Raw genomic sequence first — 17,071 nt, 5'->3', positions numbered from 1 at the left:
AGGGAAACACTGTGCTCCACTCAGCTCCTGTAGGACAGCACAGGTATTTTTGTGCCATCAGATAAAATCACTCCATACAAGCTAAATAAATCCTGTGTATGCAGTATGAATATAGGATGTAGTGGGCAGAAATCCCTTTTCTTATTTATAAGTTGCTACTTTTGGCTGAAGACATGTGCAGTTCAGTAGGGGTGGCTGTTGTGGGACAGCTGGGGACAGAACAATCCAGAGAGATCAGGATTGATCCAGATGGATTTGGATATAGAAATAGGAGGGGAGATGTGGTAATTGCAAGGGGTGAACCTCTTGGCTACATGTTTCCCCGGTTGCTCCCTCAGTGAAAAGTCACTTTAGGGAGGAAATCTAACAGTTTGTGGCACTCTGCCTACAGGGAGCAACTTCCGGAGAGGGGAAAATGTCAACCCTTGCAAAGGAATCATTAACTCTTCTCCAGGAGGGAGGAGTGTTAATTGCTAATGAGAGCAGGACTCTGAGCAAACCTCACAGTCCGTTTTGCTTGCACCATCTTTTGAAGATTTGCTAAAGGCTCTTCTGCCAGCTCTGCAAGCACAGAGCCTCTGGTCAGGATGGGTGAGAAGGGCTGGAAGTGTCCCTGTCTGACCCTGGGCGAGGTCAAACCCAGTCCCCAGGAGCCTCCCTGGGGCACACCTGCCCTCCAGCTCTGCAGAGGACCAAGGAGAGACGTGCCGGCCCCACCAGCTGAAATGAGATGCCCACAGAGTTATTGAATGGCTGCTGTTGGCTTTAGCCAGGCATTTTTCCTCTCCCAGACTCATCCCACTTGGTATTCATTAGCTCCATGCTCTTGTGCTACACCTTGGTTATAAATAGAGAAATCTAGTGGGAAGGAAGTTGGAACCGGATGATCCTTAAGGTTCCTTCCAACACCAGCCATTCTGTGATTCCATAGTAGGATCTGATCCTGTGGGACTGTGTACTGTGTACCAGCCTCATCTACTCACACAAAGGATGGAAAAGCCCTTTTTGGCCTCAGAACACAGAGGTGCCTCACAAAGCCCTCACTTGTTCTTCCTGGTCCTTGAGAATGTACAGAGGAGAAAAGGAGAAGTAAGCTGTGATTTATTTGCTGCTCGTATTTGGGGAGAGCCACAGACTTCAGTGTGCATAATCAACTCTGTCAGGCTTGTTGGATTGTGAAATCCAGATAATATCCTAGCAAGAGCCATGAAAACAACTCTAACTGTGCTGTGGTTTGATTGCTCCATGAGGACTACATGAGAGTACAGCCCCTGTGCTCAGGGGGCACAACAGCAGGGGGGGGATCTGCTCCCCAAACCCAAACCAACTGCAGAGGCAGTAAATCAACCCAGAGCCAAAGAGAAGGATATAATGAGGCATGAACTCCAAAATCTGGTCATTCCCTGTGAGCACTCTGGCAAAATCACCCTGCAGCCAGCCAGCCAGCTGAGGTGACGTGGGAGAGATTTTGAGAGGTGTATTAGTAAGCTCTAATCAATATTGCTTTAAATCTACCAGGTTAAATATTTCTGCACAAAGCTTATTTTGTTCATACATCCTCCTCACTCAGAAACTCAGAATATTTTAAGCAGACACACTCCATTTTTAAAGACTTCTATAATAATTTATGTATCACAAAAGGGGGAGATTGCCAAAAGAGTGAATCATTTTATCTTGTTTGGAAATGTTCTAAGGTAAGTGTGAAGTTATGAAGTATTATAACCCCGTTATGTGTCAGGAGCTTGATGCAGGATGAGATTTAATGGGAAGTGGTGCTAATAGTGTGGTAATTGCCAAAATAGATGAAAGGCTTAGAGCTGGCTGCAGCAGGAGCAGAGAGGAAGCCTGTCAGAGAGGAATCAGACACACAAATCCCACTGAAATGCAGCGGATTTAGGATGTCTGATTCTGCTGCAGCTCCAACAAAAGTCCCAGCCTCAGCAGAGAGAGTGGTGATGGATCTTTTACTCTGGCAAGGTGTGGGATTTGGGGTTGCTGCTGTTGGGGGCTGTGACAGCTCTGATTCCTGCAGGAATCTGGAGAAGCTGCTGGGAAAATGCCAGAGGTGACCAAGAGTTTCCCTTCCTGCAGATCCCACTTTGGGATGGGAAGGGGCAGTTTCCCAGAAGTTATTTGAGCTCCTCAGCAATTATCTGATCACAGGTGTCATAACCCAGCCCCTGAAAGAGGCAGCAAGAGGTTAAGGGAGAGCAAAGGGCTTTAAGGGTGAAGGCAGCATCTCCTTGCCTTGATTCTCCCTCACCTCTGTTTCATTTGGGGAAAGTTGCTGTTACCACTGAGACTGTTAAGGAAAATGCTTGGAGGCCTGAGCTGTCAGGGGAAAAGCCATAATCATGAGGAAATCCCTCAAACCAGAGGATCTCTCATCTTTCATCCAGAGCTCCAGAGCAAGGAAAAAGCCTCCTAATTGCAGGAGACACCCCAGTAAATTGTTCCTTCCCCCAGATTGCTGACAGCTGGTGACTTCCATGCCCATCCTAAAACAGGCTCAGTGTTGCTTAGTTTATTTTTCTCTCCTGCTTTCACCCAATTCCATCAGATTCTGTGTGCAAAGAGGGCTGCCAGATGATATTTAATGACCAAAATGCAGGCACCTAGTGCCATTCTCATCCCTGAGGGTGACTGAGACCTCCTTTGGGGCTGTGGAGGGGTCAGGGCACAGCTCAGATGGCAGCAGAGGCAGATTGGAAGGACTGAAACAGCACAAGTGCTTAGTTTGGGCACCCAAATTGCTCCCATAGTTTGAAAATAAAATAAAAACATGGTAATTTTTGCAAAGAGAAGACTCTTGCTGAGTTACCAAGGCAATGCCAACCCCCTGGATAGCTCTGGAAGCAGCAGCAGCAGTGAGTTGGTGCAGGGTGAAGCCGCACAAGTCCCTCAGCCAGGGGAGGGACAGATCTCTGTGCTCATAGATTTGATTCTAATGCTGAAACTTCTCTTCCCCTTACACCTGATCCCTCAGAGCCCCCTGCACCTTCTCTCTGTCTGTTTGAGGAGGCCACAGAAATCCAGTGTTAATTCCTTTGTGCAGCAACCAAGTGAGTCAGGTCTGCCAGGCTGAGCAAGATCAGAAGCAGAAATTATGAAGGAGAAAGTGAAACCCACCAAACTGGGAATAAATTCCATCTAAAACGACATATATGGATTTTTTTTCATATATTTGTGTGTTTTTTGTTGTTATTGTTGTTTGTTTGGGGTTTTGTGTGTGTGTGTGTTTGGTTTGTTTTGGGTTTTTTTGGCATGTGTTTTTGCTTGTTTTGATTTTTGGGGCTTTTTTGGTGTGTTTTCTGTTTGGTTGGGTTTTGGGGGGGGTTTTGTTTGCTTTTTTTTGGGGAGGAGGATTTGTTGTTGTTGTTGTTGTTGTTGTTTGTTGTTTTGTTTTGTTTAAATCCATTACAACGTTGAAGTCGAATACCCAGCAGTGTGGTGATGCTGTCAGGTTTTTAAGAACACACTATGCCAGCTCTTTCAGGAATGTATCCCAGCATTATTATTATTATTTAATAAGCTTCTTCAGCCAGAGCATTCACAAATAAATAAACCAACAGACCGAGGGCAGAAACAATCCCCCTAAAAGGATGTGCTCCATTTGCTCTGGTCAGGTGTTGCTAATAACAGAAGTGTCATAGAGTGATTCAAAGTGCAGCAGGAAGGGTGAATGCTCGCGTGCACAGGGCAGAGGAATCCCAGCTGGACAGACACTGGAATTACATCCTCTCCAGTTAACTGGGGAAGGGAGGGAGCAGCCCTGGGACAGCCTCCCCCAGCAGCAGGGCTTGAACAGCATTTCCAGTGCCTGTCTTTGGGGAAGGGAGCATTCCCTCGGAGGAATCACCTCTCCAAATGACAGGTGTGACAGTTTTGGCTTCTTTTTTTCCTTGTTAAGGTCAGGATTATTGCACAGGAAACATAGGTTTCGAGTTAAGACTTGGATGTTTATTATTTCTTATCTATTTACAGATTCATGAGCTGTGAGCTCCAACTAGCAAGTTAGAGAACAAAGGAAAAATGGAGTTCTTCTCTTTCCAAGGTTATTTAAGCAATAATTACCCAATAAGGAGGTGATACCTGCATTATTTATGTTTTTGACCCAATAATGACCACCCAAGGCCCACAATGTGGACCTTTTTCACCCAATTACAGAAAACCACACAAACCCATGAAGAAGGAAGAAGGTGAAGAAGGACTTAGACCGGACTTAGACGTAACTTCCAAAGTCCTCCATCTTGCCCTATATATTACTATATACTAAAATCCCAAATCTAAGTTTTTTACCCTGTGAGATCACACAATTCCATTCAAACTACACACCCACCACCCCAGTGCCATCACTCAATCTCAGGAGCCTTTTTCACAACCTCAAGTCAAATGTGGTGCTTGCTTGAGGGTCAGCACCTTTAACACAGAAAGCCTGAAATTTTCAGCCTCCAGGGTTCCAACAGACAGGCACAATATTTATTCATCAGCAAATGTGGGTTGAACAAGCTCAGCTGGCTGCCCTGAGCTCGGGCAGCTCCAGGAGAGCCTCCCTGGCAGGGCTCTCTGCTTGCCGGGGATGCCAGCCGCTCCTTCCCGCTGCTGGCTCTTTTCCACGGATTTGCTCACTCTTTTCCATCCCAGTTAGCTCTCTGTAGCCTGGAGGAAGTGAACTAGATTCTCTTTCTGGGGCATCATCAAAAGAAATGTTTACGGGACGGCAGACAGTCACATCTGTGTGAATCTGGTGGCAGCACATGTGCGCTCTGCTGTGGCTGCCAGAGATTTGGTTTTCCCTGAGAGGATGGGAGGAAAAAAAAGCATCCAGTGCCCCCCACCCCAAGCCCAGGACCATCCCTGCCCAGGCATCAGCACTTTCTGTCTGCTTGGAAACAAAAGCATTTGAACTGGGACTAATTAAAGTTTATAAATCCCAGGGTACCATTTAAATCATATTTCGAAACAATCTTACTCTGAAACCCTCTGCATCAGTCTTCTTCCATCAGCTGCCAGATTATCAGCTGCTGTATGAAAGAGAAGTTTGTATCTCTTTGGAACAGATGTGTCAGCCAGAATATTAAAATATTCAAAGTAATATCCAGTTAACATGCGTATTTCCTGAGGCAGAAAATATTTTTCCTGTTTCATAAGGCACCAAATCGACTCTCAGCAATCAAACTTCACTGACAGGAATGAGACTTTATTTTCCATCGCTTGATTTCCAAATACCGTTTTCCAAACAATCTCTCCTTTAGAGCAGATATGATGCCTAACAACAACTCAGTCCAATGCCATGCCAGGTAAAGCCAGGCTGGCTCAGTGCTGGAACATTCACATGGAAACAGCTCCTCTTTTCTGAAATTCCCACCCAAACTGGCCTAAAAAATAGGCACAAAAGTGGAAGCATTCACTCACATTTATAGGTTTGAATCACATCAAAGTTGTATTTTTCCTTATGCACCCCTGGGTTTAATAATAATTTTAATGAGTTTATTTTTCACAATATTTGACTTTTTATAAAAAGTCAAATTTGAATCATATTTGACTTTTTATCACTAAGACTTTGGTTGGGGCTGGGGAACATGTTCAGCTTCTGGTTTGCCAGCAAACTGTTCCCTCCTGTGGGGTGAAGCAGTGATCAGGGATTCACAGACACACAGGGAGGTTAGACACTGGATTTCCACATTTAGAAAGTATATCACTAATTAATGCCCAGGGCAGTAAGTTTATGACCTCTGGAGGTCTCCACCCAAGGCTGGTGACACGGAGGAGATCACAGGACACACCACCAGCACACTGTGTGAGATCACTCTCACACACCAGTGGGGTGTGTGAGAGACCTGGGAACTGAGTAGCCACATCTTCTCCTCTGGGGATAAACAGGGAGAAATATGGGAACCAAAAGGAGGCAGGTAAATATGTCATATAGGAGGGGCAGTGAAATTATTAGGTGGGGAAAAGTCACTTTAGCAGACAAACTTTAGGCTTTGCTAGGATCCCACCTTTTCAACTCTGACTTTCCTCCCACCAAGAAATCCATTGGTCTTTGACTGCACATGAAGGTTTATTTTACTTCTAACTCAGCTGGAGTGTAAGCATTCCAAAAGGGTTTATTTCCATGTGCTCAGTGTTAAAATGCAATTCCTCTCACCAGGATTTTTACAACACTGTTTGCTTTGTGTTTTCTTTTATTTATTGAAATTATGTGCGGTTTATTCCACCCGTGCTTCATTGGAAGAGCAGCACGGCTAACTGAGAGCCTGTTTCCACTTTTACTGGAAAGGCTTTTCTGAATATTACCTTTGGATTGGCAAATTTTCAGTAATTTGCACTCTCAGCAACACATTGCTATGAAAATTGGATTTGGGCAATGGGCACTCCCTGAGCTCCTTTACTCTCAGTGTAATGGCTTTAGCTGGAAGTTGAGCATACATCATCCTCCCAGCCACTGCTTTCTGCTCAGCACCAGCTGCAGATTTGGGGTCCCAATCTTTTAACCCTTATTCATGGGAAAATACCATCACTTTGATTGACCTGCAGAGCTGGAGAGTTTAAGCCTCCTTTAAGAGACTGCTGAGAAAATTAAGGAATAATTTTATTGTGCTTAGGTCATAATATAACTCCCCCCCCTTTTTTTTTTTTTTTTTTTTTTTTTTTTTTTTCCAAATTGCTGCTCCATGGTACAAACCACTCGATGATTTTTTTGGATTTTCTTTCTGTCCTTGAGCCCCAGATTTGTATCTCTTAACAGTATCCAGATATGTGAAAGATGGTTTCAGATAAAAAAGAAAAAAGATAGAAAAAAGAATGGTGACTCTTGATTTCAAATCCTAAAAGGAGGGACAAATGTGAAACATTTTCTCCATTCCCACACCACCAGATACCCAGGAATAAAGCTCCTCATAGATCCCATGCTGTCACTAAAGGAAAGATCAGAGAGACTTACCTGTCTTACCTGAACCCATTTAAAAGTGGAATTTATCTCTTTAGGCAGCTGAAAGAAAGAAATTGTTGCAAATGGCATTTTTTCAGCTGTCCCCCACCTTTGGATGGGGTGATATTATTGATGCTCCAAGTCATGGAGCCTGAGGATCCAGGACAACTAGTTCAGCGTTTCAAGTCTCTCACAGCAGTGAGATGTTTTCTGCCTTAGATTTAATAAGATTAATTAATCTTGGTAGTTCTCTCTCAGGAAATATTTGTTAGGAAAAACAAAGAAAAATAACTATGTCCACTTCTGTGGGGAAAGTTCTTCCTGTAAACAAACACACTTGCAAGTAACAGAACTTAATTACTTCTCCCAAAGCCTCTGAAATCCTTGCTTTATCCTTCTGCATAAAGACTCGCTGCTTACAGTGATTTGCAAGAGCTCTGAAGACCTAATTCTGCACACTCCAATTAATAATATTCTAGAGAGACAGAAGATATAAACAGTTTTTCTAAATTAATACTCATGCTTCTCTTCAAGCTTTTAATCAAAGAAGACAGCATGACACCTCCTGAGGCTTGTATGCCATTGTGTTGCCAGTAACATTATATTGTTCTAGTCAAAATGTGTTTTATTCCCCTATTCTCATGGTGTTTTCAGCTCCTTATAAATTGCTTCTAGTTATTAGTTTTGTCTGTGGTTGGTCTTCAGCTGGGGAGGATGATTTGGCTTTGGAATGGGGTTTTTATCCTATGTATTTTTTCATCACTGCTGTAAATTATTTTTTATCAAGTATCTATTTCATGTGCAATTCCAGGGTAAAATGCCTGCTTAATTTATATCCCTGTGGATATTGTTGTGCCCACGTCTCTTGGTTTGGAAAGACAGGTGTCTGCTGAGGAGAGTAGGAGCCTCCCTTGAAGATGTGAACCCCCTCCCTCTGAATTATTATAATTTTGAAATTAAGGGGTTCTCAGGCAAAGATTGGGGAATAGGAATAACAGCTCTTTACTAGGAAAATTAAAATGAAAATGTAATAGTACAAAAAAATTAGTAGTACAAAAAGAAGTACAAAAAACCAAAAATAAAACACTGACAGAGTCAGAACACAGCCTTGACACTCTGTTGGTCAGGGTGTTGGTGTCAGTCCAGTCAAGTCCTCCCAGAGTGACAAATGCGGTTCTGTTGGAGCAGAGATGATCCTGTAGAGGGGCGGAGTTTTGCTCTGAAGGTCCAGTGGCAGTGAAACAGGTCCAGTCTTCCTTCCAGTCTTCTGATGTGTTAAATCTCAGATTATGTCCTGGTGGGAATGCTGGGCTCCTCCCCCTGGGTGGAGCATCTCCCCATGGGACGATGGAATTGTATCAGCCCTGCAGTGAGCCTGGATGGCCCATGGACAGCAGAGATCCCCTGGAGGGAGGATGGGGCCTGGAAGAAATAAAGAAACACTGCCCAAGCTGGTTTTAACAGAATACACACTGCTGGTTACATCTTGCATTGCAACCTAAAACTCCACAAAGGGCCCAGGAAGCTGGAAGTCCTCCAGGAATTTGCACATGGCTTTTGGCACAGGTGTGAGTCCAGGAGACCCTCAGTACCAGCAGAGTTTGTGGGATGTACCAGTGGCGGCTCCCACAGACTCCTCCAGAAGGTGTTATTAACATTTTCCCAGGTTTTCTCCATATTTCTGTGACAAATCTCACATCCCTGGGGGGCATGTGCTGGTAGACAGCAGCTGCAATCCAGTCATTTCATTCCTCATCAGGACAAAACTTTGCCATCAATGTGCCCATGACAACAGAAGCCACACTGCTGGATACACCATTCCTTAGAGCTTCAGGCCAGCAGCCTTCCCAAAGGATGAAATATCCTCCCAGTTGCCTTGGATTCCCAGAAATCTCAGGAATGTAGGATGGTATATCAGCAGGTACCCAATTTTAGCAAAGGAAGAGCTGAAACCATGTCTTCATCATAGCAGGTATTGCCAATTTTGAGAGATTCCTGGCTCACAGGAATTTGCAATCTATTCAGGGGCATTGATGAAGGTTTTTGAGGAAACCTTTTCAAAAAACCCAAAAAACTCCCCAGTGCTTTGCCACGTCAGTGATCATAAACAGGAACTCTTGGTTCTGTAGTCAGGTGTTCAGAGTTAACCCAAGTGGGGTTGGTCTTGCCTTGCTTTCCATTTCATGAGGACATTTTGGTCACAAAGATCCTCAGTGGGCTTGAGGGTTGGCATTGGCACATTTTATTTTGTTTCTCTATAGTTATACACAAGTCTGTATATATAAACACTCACATAAGCACCACATATATATATATTATCTCTCTCTATATATGTATGTATATATGTATATAAATTCACACAAGCACAATGCCAGCTGTGTCCAGCTTTTAAAAACGTAATTTATCTGCTTACCTGAATAAAACCAGCATTTTCCTCCGGGTTACCTTTGCAATCCCTCCTATATAGTCTTCATGAATATCTCTACAAGAGACCTTTTTTATTTATGAGAATATTTTTAAGAGGAAAAAAAAAAAAAAAAAAAAGCTGATAAACTCTTTGTATTTGTATGAATTTTCACAACTATTTCCCCAGAAAGTGTTTCTAGGGGTTCACTGAGAGCTCAAGTGGCAGGGAATAAAATATATAAAATATATATGCAATTAGGCTTCTCAGTAAGGAATTACTGACAGGAGTCCCCAGAAGACACTGAAGTTGAAAGCAGACAAACCCTTTAAAAAAATTACAAGGGACATATAAAGGATGGGCCAAAAAGATTGTCCTGGTTCTTCTGCTTCACCTCACAGAGTCAAACATACAATGAGTCTATCTCACAAATATAAAGATCCTACAGTCTTGATATTTGTGCTGTGAAGCTTAAATATCTTTCTTACCCAAGAAAAATGTCAGGGGCACAGAGAAATAAATTATTTCCTTCGTGTTTTAGGCAGCTGCATGTGCAGCTATGGATTGCTCTTCTGGAATTTCTTCCTCTTGCAAAGTTATACAAAGATTTGAAAAAAATAAATAGTGAGCTGGTGGTTTGTATTTTCCTGAGGTAGATTAATTATTTAGGTTTAAATCAGTCTGAGCTAACTCCCTGGTTATTGTTTTCTCCTAAATACATAATATACAATTTATTTTGACAAGGGTAGTGGGTGATGCACAAGGAAACTGCTTTTTTTGGGGGGTTGCTGCTTTTTGATCTAAGCAGAAGAATATTTGGCTCATAGGGAACCTCTCCCTGTCCCACCAGTTCTTTTCTCTCCGAAGGAATGGGTTTATTTTCATGTCTTTTTATGCAGTATGATGTATAGGAAACATTTCTTACACATGGAAATATTATGGTTTGCCATTGACAAAATAGCAACATGAATTAAAGGTGATATCAGTATTGTCCTTAGCCAAGGGAATAAATATTTTCCAGTAGAACTGCACCAGTTATATATATATATATATAATGAGTGTGGGGGTGCTGAAATGTTATCATAAGTTTCTTAGTTGTAGGTTTGATGTGATTTGGACTTTAACCCTAGCCTGGTAAAGTTCCTGTCTTGGATTGTGCTTATCAGAGGTTGATAAGAGTTGCCAAGACAACTCTAATCCTCTGCCCTGGGTTTCGATCATCCTATTGTATTTTCCCCCATCCCACTGTATTTCTCCCCCACATGTCCACCATCCCCCAGGCCCCAGAACCTTCAGGAGAGGTGTCTGACAGGGATTGGTGGGTCTCACAGGACCACATCCCAAATTCACCTGATTTGTTAATGTTGTGTATTGCATTTTGACCTTACCCACCTGGCCTTGTTTCATTGGTCTGGTAACTTGTGTCCACCCCTGAGATTTTGGGGGAACAAAAACCCCCTGTAACCGAGGCTGGGGGTCACTCCCCAGAGGCACAGGCCTGGAACCAGGGGCTGCCCCTGAGTTACCCGAATAAAACCTTTTCTCCCTGAGCCTGGAGTGTCCCCTCTTTCGAACCACGGCCGAGACAGCTAAGGCAAAGGTGCTGCGGAGCCAAAAACCCACGCGAAGGTACTGTTGGGTGTATCACAGCTAGCAGGGTGGCCCAGCTGGCGCTGAGCTGACCTGAGAGACAGATACGCGAAGCAACAAATGAGTACATTTAAATGAATATAATTATTTTAAAGACACTGAAAATTGAGCATTTCTAAAGACTCTTGTGATTTTAAGCATGTGACCTGGTTTTACTCCTGTATTTAAGAAGACAAATAATAACATTCATTCAGGTTAGAAAAAGAGATGTCTGCTCTTATAGAAAAGATAACAGGCAATATAAACTTTCAAATGGTTGGTGAAAATTTAAAATGGGGAATAAAAAACATTTTAGTCCATAGTGTCACTTGTTGAGTGATATTCAGTGTACTCTTACCTGGCTCTGTTTGCATTCAGTCTCTGCACTGTGGCCTCTGTTTTAACAACATCCTCTTGCATTTACAAGTCTTACAGGACCCATGCAAGCTGAATTGCTTTGCCTCTAGAAGGTAAAACTGTTTTTTTCATCAACAAAAAGAAAACTCTTCCCGCTTAGTTATTGATTTCCACTCACTAAATTCAAAGCTATCTTGTTATTCAAGTGGACTCTTTGAGATTTTGCTCCCAGGAGCAATTAAAAATATAAAACCCTGTGACACTCTCCAGCAAAACTCAGATCAAAAGCAGTGGTGAAAATAAAATTTACATATTTTTCACTGGGCTTTGCGTTCATCCAGGTTGCTCTGTGAGAAAGATGATGCTTTGATAGATGAAATTAATTTTCTCCCAATTTTTGATTGACCACAGCTTGCCCTAATTTTGATAGCAGGAGAAGAGTTTCATTTCCTGTTGCTGTAGAAGAGAGTGAGGAGCAGAGAGGTCCATAAGGAAACTCTGGTGTCACAAGCTGTGCCACTCTTGGGTCATTCTGTTCAAGGGCATTTCCTTCCCAGCACAGAGAAAAATGAAAGAACATAAAACCTTTGCCTTCCAACCTGAAGTTTTCTGTTCTCTCTCTCTCCCTGCTCTGGCTGTAGCAATGCAAGGATGATTTCTGGCTGCCTTTGGGTTTGAAGGGTAAGGAGAGTTCAAAAGCACACAAACACTTTAACTCTGTCCTGCTCCTCCTGCCTTTCCTAACATTGAGATAAAAAATCAAAAAGGAGGACTTAGTGGAAAAGATTAAAAGCGAAAAGGATAAAGAAATCACCAAGCAAACTGTGCAGCCTTCCACAGCCCAGAGGTGCCACAGAGAAGGACTATTTACAAGGGCATGAGGTGACAGGACACAGGGAACGGCTTCAGACTGAAAAACGGAAGGTTTAGATTCGATTTTAGGAAGGAATTCTTCCCTGGGAGGACGGGCAGGCCCTGGCACAGGGTGCCCAGAGCAGCTGTGGCTGCCCCTGGATCCCTGGCAGTGCCCAAGGCCAGGTTGGACACTGGGGCTTGGAGCAGCCTGGGACAGTGGGTTTTAAGGTCCCAGTCTATAATTCTATTCTTCTGTGATCCCTTTTATTTTAAAATAACATATAAATCACTTAATACTGACTTGGTTCTTGAGGAAAGTACATATCTTCACTGACACAAATAAATTTTTTTAAAAAAACTGTAATAAAATGTATCTGGGAGCTATAGAACCTCAAAATACAACAGAATTTTTTTCCGGATGGGAGAATAATCTGTCTTGAATTTATAATAATGATGGATGGATGTTTCTCCTGAAGAAAATGAAGTTATTGGGACAAAAATAGAAGCTAACAGCATACTTGAATTCAGTATAATGCAGAAGGAGGCTAAACTATTGCTAATAACCTCTAACTTTTGCACAACAATTAAACCACCATTACTATTGAGTGCAGGGATGAGGAAGCAATAAGAAATATGTGAAAGGATCAATATATTTAAGGTTGCTTGCTTTAGGTGCCCATGCATGAGGAAATCACTCCATGGGCAGAGTTACCTGAGGCATGGTTACTTCTGTGCCTCCAAAGAAAACACCACAAAAAAGCTCCTACATATTTATCTTTTTTTCCTTTATCTTAGACCTCTGGAAAATTTTAAGGTAAGAAACTGATACTCTTTTTCTTTTTTAGAAAAAGAGATGTAATTGAGGGTGGTTCAAACTTCCTTTCATCGATTTAGTTTTTAATGAAATACATGAAAAAGTGACAGAAAAAACTATGGGCTTCCTTCATAAATGGTTTGAGGGGTGTTTTTTTTTAAGAATACTAAAGATGAAGTGATTAACCAAAGACAAGCTTTCCTTTCCAAAAGCAGGAGCTGAGTGTGTGGATGCTGTTGGGGCTCTCCTGGGATGGGTGACTTTGCTCCAGGGACGGCAGGAGCTGCAGAGGAGCCATCCCAGCACTGCCACAGCCTCTCTGGGGCTCCAGCACAAAGACAAACCAGGGCACATCCCTGCAAATATTTCTGGGCAAGAAACCCAGCAATGATTAAACTGAAACACCTCTAAACGTCACTGACTGGGGCAAATAGTTTTATTTCATTTTTTTTTCCCAGCACAAAGCTGCCCCTGTGAGACGCAAATACAGATAAATTGTTTTAATTTCATTTTTCCCAGCACAAAGCTGTCCCTGTGACAGAGACACAAATACAGGTGTGTGAAAGCCACCAGCTCTGCTGCAGCTGGCCTGGCTCATGCTCAGCCAGTGGAACTCAGAGATCACAATTCCATGGAATTGTTTTGGTTGTAGCATTTTCAGAGAGCTGGATTGCTTCTCCAGCTCGCCTGTCAGAAAGTCTGCATGCAGGAGTTTATAATTAAGCAGCCATTATTCTCTACTGCTTGATAATTGCCATATGCTCCTAAATGCTGTTTCTTTCCCCATCTATTGCAAATCTGACTGTGTTGGATTTTTCCACCCAGGCTGAAGTCCCCTGTGATTAACCCACTTCTATCTACAGATAATCTTTGAGCCTCTGAGGGACCCCAAGTGCCTGAGGGACACGGCTATCTTCAATAAGGTTTAATTTCATTTAATTTCATTTTTAAAGCATCTCTGACCTTTTTCAACACACGGACCATAAAAATACTTTCCCACATGGATATCTCAAATGACATGTCCACCTAGGTTTGCTAATAAAGCTGCACTGCTCTGTTCCTGCTGGCCCCTGGCTATATTAGCTGTCTGCTTGCCTTATTTGTGAGTTATAAATAGCCAAGGACTGCATACTCACTGTCTGGTTACATTGAACAAACTGTGATTTTAATTCTCTCCAACAAGGCCTGTCTCCTGACACAGGTCTGTCCTGAATGCTTAGTCTTACCTGTTTTTCTTTATTTTTGCAGTTCTTGCATAGCTTGGAGATTCTTAAGCAAAATTCCCCTGCTGTAAAATATCCCAACAATTAGCAGAGCCACTGAGGGGCATTTTTCCCAATGTTAACAAGCTGTTTTCTGCAACGAATTCCTCCACATCATTTGTTATTTTCTGATTTTGTGACATTTTATATGCTCAAACAGCACAAATGAAAGACATCAATTTGTGAGCTGCTCTTCCTGGATGAGCAAGTACCAAGAATTTGTGAAATCTACAGGCCCTGCTGGACAAATCTGCTGCAAACCAAAGGCAACAGGCACTCACTTCCAAAAGCCTCCCAGCCCCAGGAGAGAAATGCTTTACAGGTGAACTTGATGCCTTAAGTTTGAGCTTTCATGTATTTCAGGCTCTGTGCTGCCCAGGGGTGCAGTTCTGAGCTCACAGTCAGTGTCACTCAGCTCTGCACACAGCAGGGACACAAAACAAATCCTTTTCCTGCTGCACACCAAGGACAACTTTCAGGCCCAAAAGCACAAACAAGGGTGGCTGAAGGGAGGTACAAGAAGGATGAGACCTCCCAACCTGAGCTGGAATTGGACAATTAAACCCCAATATGCAAATGGACCAAAACTTATAAAAGTGTGAGACCTCATGATCGATCATCCATTTTGTGACCATTTTGGGTCCACTCTGGGTGTAGCCCTGGCCAGGCTCTTGTCCTACCCAAGGTGTACCTTAAAGGACTTTTAATAAATCTCTACTTTATTCTCCAGCACTGTCCAGTCTCTGTTTCAGGTCAGTCTTCCCAAGGCATCAAACTAAGGCAGAGAGAGCTGAAGGCTGAACTCAGTACTTGATTAAATTTCCTGAACGATGAGTTAGGTGGAATTTAGCCCCTAAATCTAAGGCTGCAAGCTGCAAATCCTCTCCTCCCAGAGCTCCTACCCGACCTGGGCATCTCCCTGGGTGACCAGGGAGGTCTCTGGGGTGGTGGATGCAGGAGCTGCTCCTGGTTTCTCAGCATCTCAGTTTATGCTAAAGCTCAGTGAGTGCTGTTGTGCTGGAGCATGTCCAGGGCACCCCTGAGCTCTCTGGGTCACACCCCACTGGGAACCTGAGGAAAAGGTCACTCCACTCTTTTAACGGCAGGAAAACCCAGCAGGCCTCAGTGATTGTTGAAGCACCAGGCAGGGAGGGCCAAAACCTGCCTCTCCTGAACCCTAATTTTGGGAAATTAAGTTGAAATGGCTCAATGTTGGCTCCTCCCAAAGAAGAGAATGAGTTTCCCAAACTCTCTATTTCTCTTAACAGGTTCCCAGGGGGGGATTATCTTGTGTCCACCAACTTCCTTAAAAGTGGACAAGAGGTGCTTGAGTCTTCAGCACGGAAAAGCTTCCTTGGGACAGCTGATCCTCAGGTGCCAAATCCAAAATCCAGACTGCAGTGCCTCCCATCCATCAAGATTTCAGTTTAGGGAGGTTCATGGAATCACAGAATATCCTGAGCTGGAAGGGACCCACAGGGATCATCCAATCCAGCTCCTGGCCCTGCACAGACACCCCAACAATCCCACCCTGGGCATCCTTGGGTGTCCAAACTCCTGGGGCTCTGGCAGCCCATGAATGGGCTGTGCCCATTCCCTGGGGAGCCTGGGCAGTGCCCAGCACCCTCTGAGGAAGAACCTTTCTCTGATCTCCAACTTAAATCTGCCCTGGCACAGCTCCAGCTGTTCCCTGGGTCCTGTCACTGGTCACCAGAGAGAAGCTGACACCCCAAGCACTGTCCTGCCCTTGTCCAGGTGGGACACCTGGTGGGAGATGCCACCCCAGAGGACTGACAGGTCCAAAAACAAACCAGAGAAGGGGCAGAAATCTTCAGAACAAATGACAGGCATGATTAGTGTGTGAAATGAGTTAGAATGAGCACGTTCCTCAAAGGAATTACAGCCTCTGGGGAAATAATTCAAATGTCCATGATGAGCAATATCTCACTCAGTGACTCTGTTGGCTTCCATCTTCCCTTCCCCACAGTTACAGTGAGGGTGAAATAGATCAGCTCAAAATTTCTGTGTGTTTATACTGGCAGGAACTGCTGCCAGTTTTATCACTTTTGTTAAGACTGCTGTAGCATTTGTGTTTTGTTCAGCCACACTCAGAGCAACCTCACTCAGAGGATCTCCATAAAAGCTTTTCCATGTATTTATGTGCTCGGCTGCAGTCACAACTCACCAATATTTCCAAGGCAGGGCGTGTGCTGAGTGCAAGTGAGATCCGCTGGACTCCAAAGTTACTTCATACACAAATAAATGAGATTTTTGGCTTTGTAAAGAAGCTATCCACTGGGGGTTTTTTGGTGTGAAAATTTATGGGGCTTGTGCTGTCTGCAAATGTGTTTCCCTATCCTCCTGTACTGCAATATCCAATGACACAGCAAATTACTGTTCCTACTAATGCAGGCTGCTCCTTCATTCTCAGCATTATGCCATTATGTCCCATGTTAACATGAAAATAGGATCTGTTGGTTTTCTGGTTTTTTTTCTCAGAGGTGCTAATGGAAAAGTTAAGTTTACTGCTTCTTCCTGTTTCCCAGAATCCCAGACTGGTTTGGGTTGGAAGGGACTTTAAAGACCACCTTGTCCCACCCATGGCAGGGACACCTTCCACTGGACCAGGTGGCTCAGAGCCACATTCAGCCTTTCCTTATCTTGCTTTATTTATTTTGTCAGTCTGTAATTTGATCCATTCCTTAGAAATAACGGTGTCAGATGTCATTTCCCATGACCAGCTTCTTTCATTTTCTCTGCTGTCAGTTGTTGCAGACAGTTTGCATTTATGCAGCAGTTTGATGAAGTAATTTCCA

This window comes from Zosterops lateralis (genome assembly GCF_965231275.1).
Source record: "Zosterops lateralis genome assembly, chromosome: 8".
In the NCBI taxonomy this organism is placed as follows: domain Eukaryota; kingdom Metazoa; phylum Chordata; class Aves; order Passeriformes; family Zosteropidae; genus Zosterops; species Zosterops lateralis.
This window is presented reverse-complemented; position numbering follows the sequence as displayed.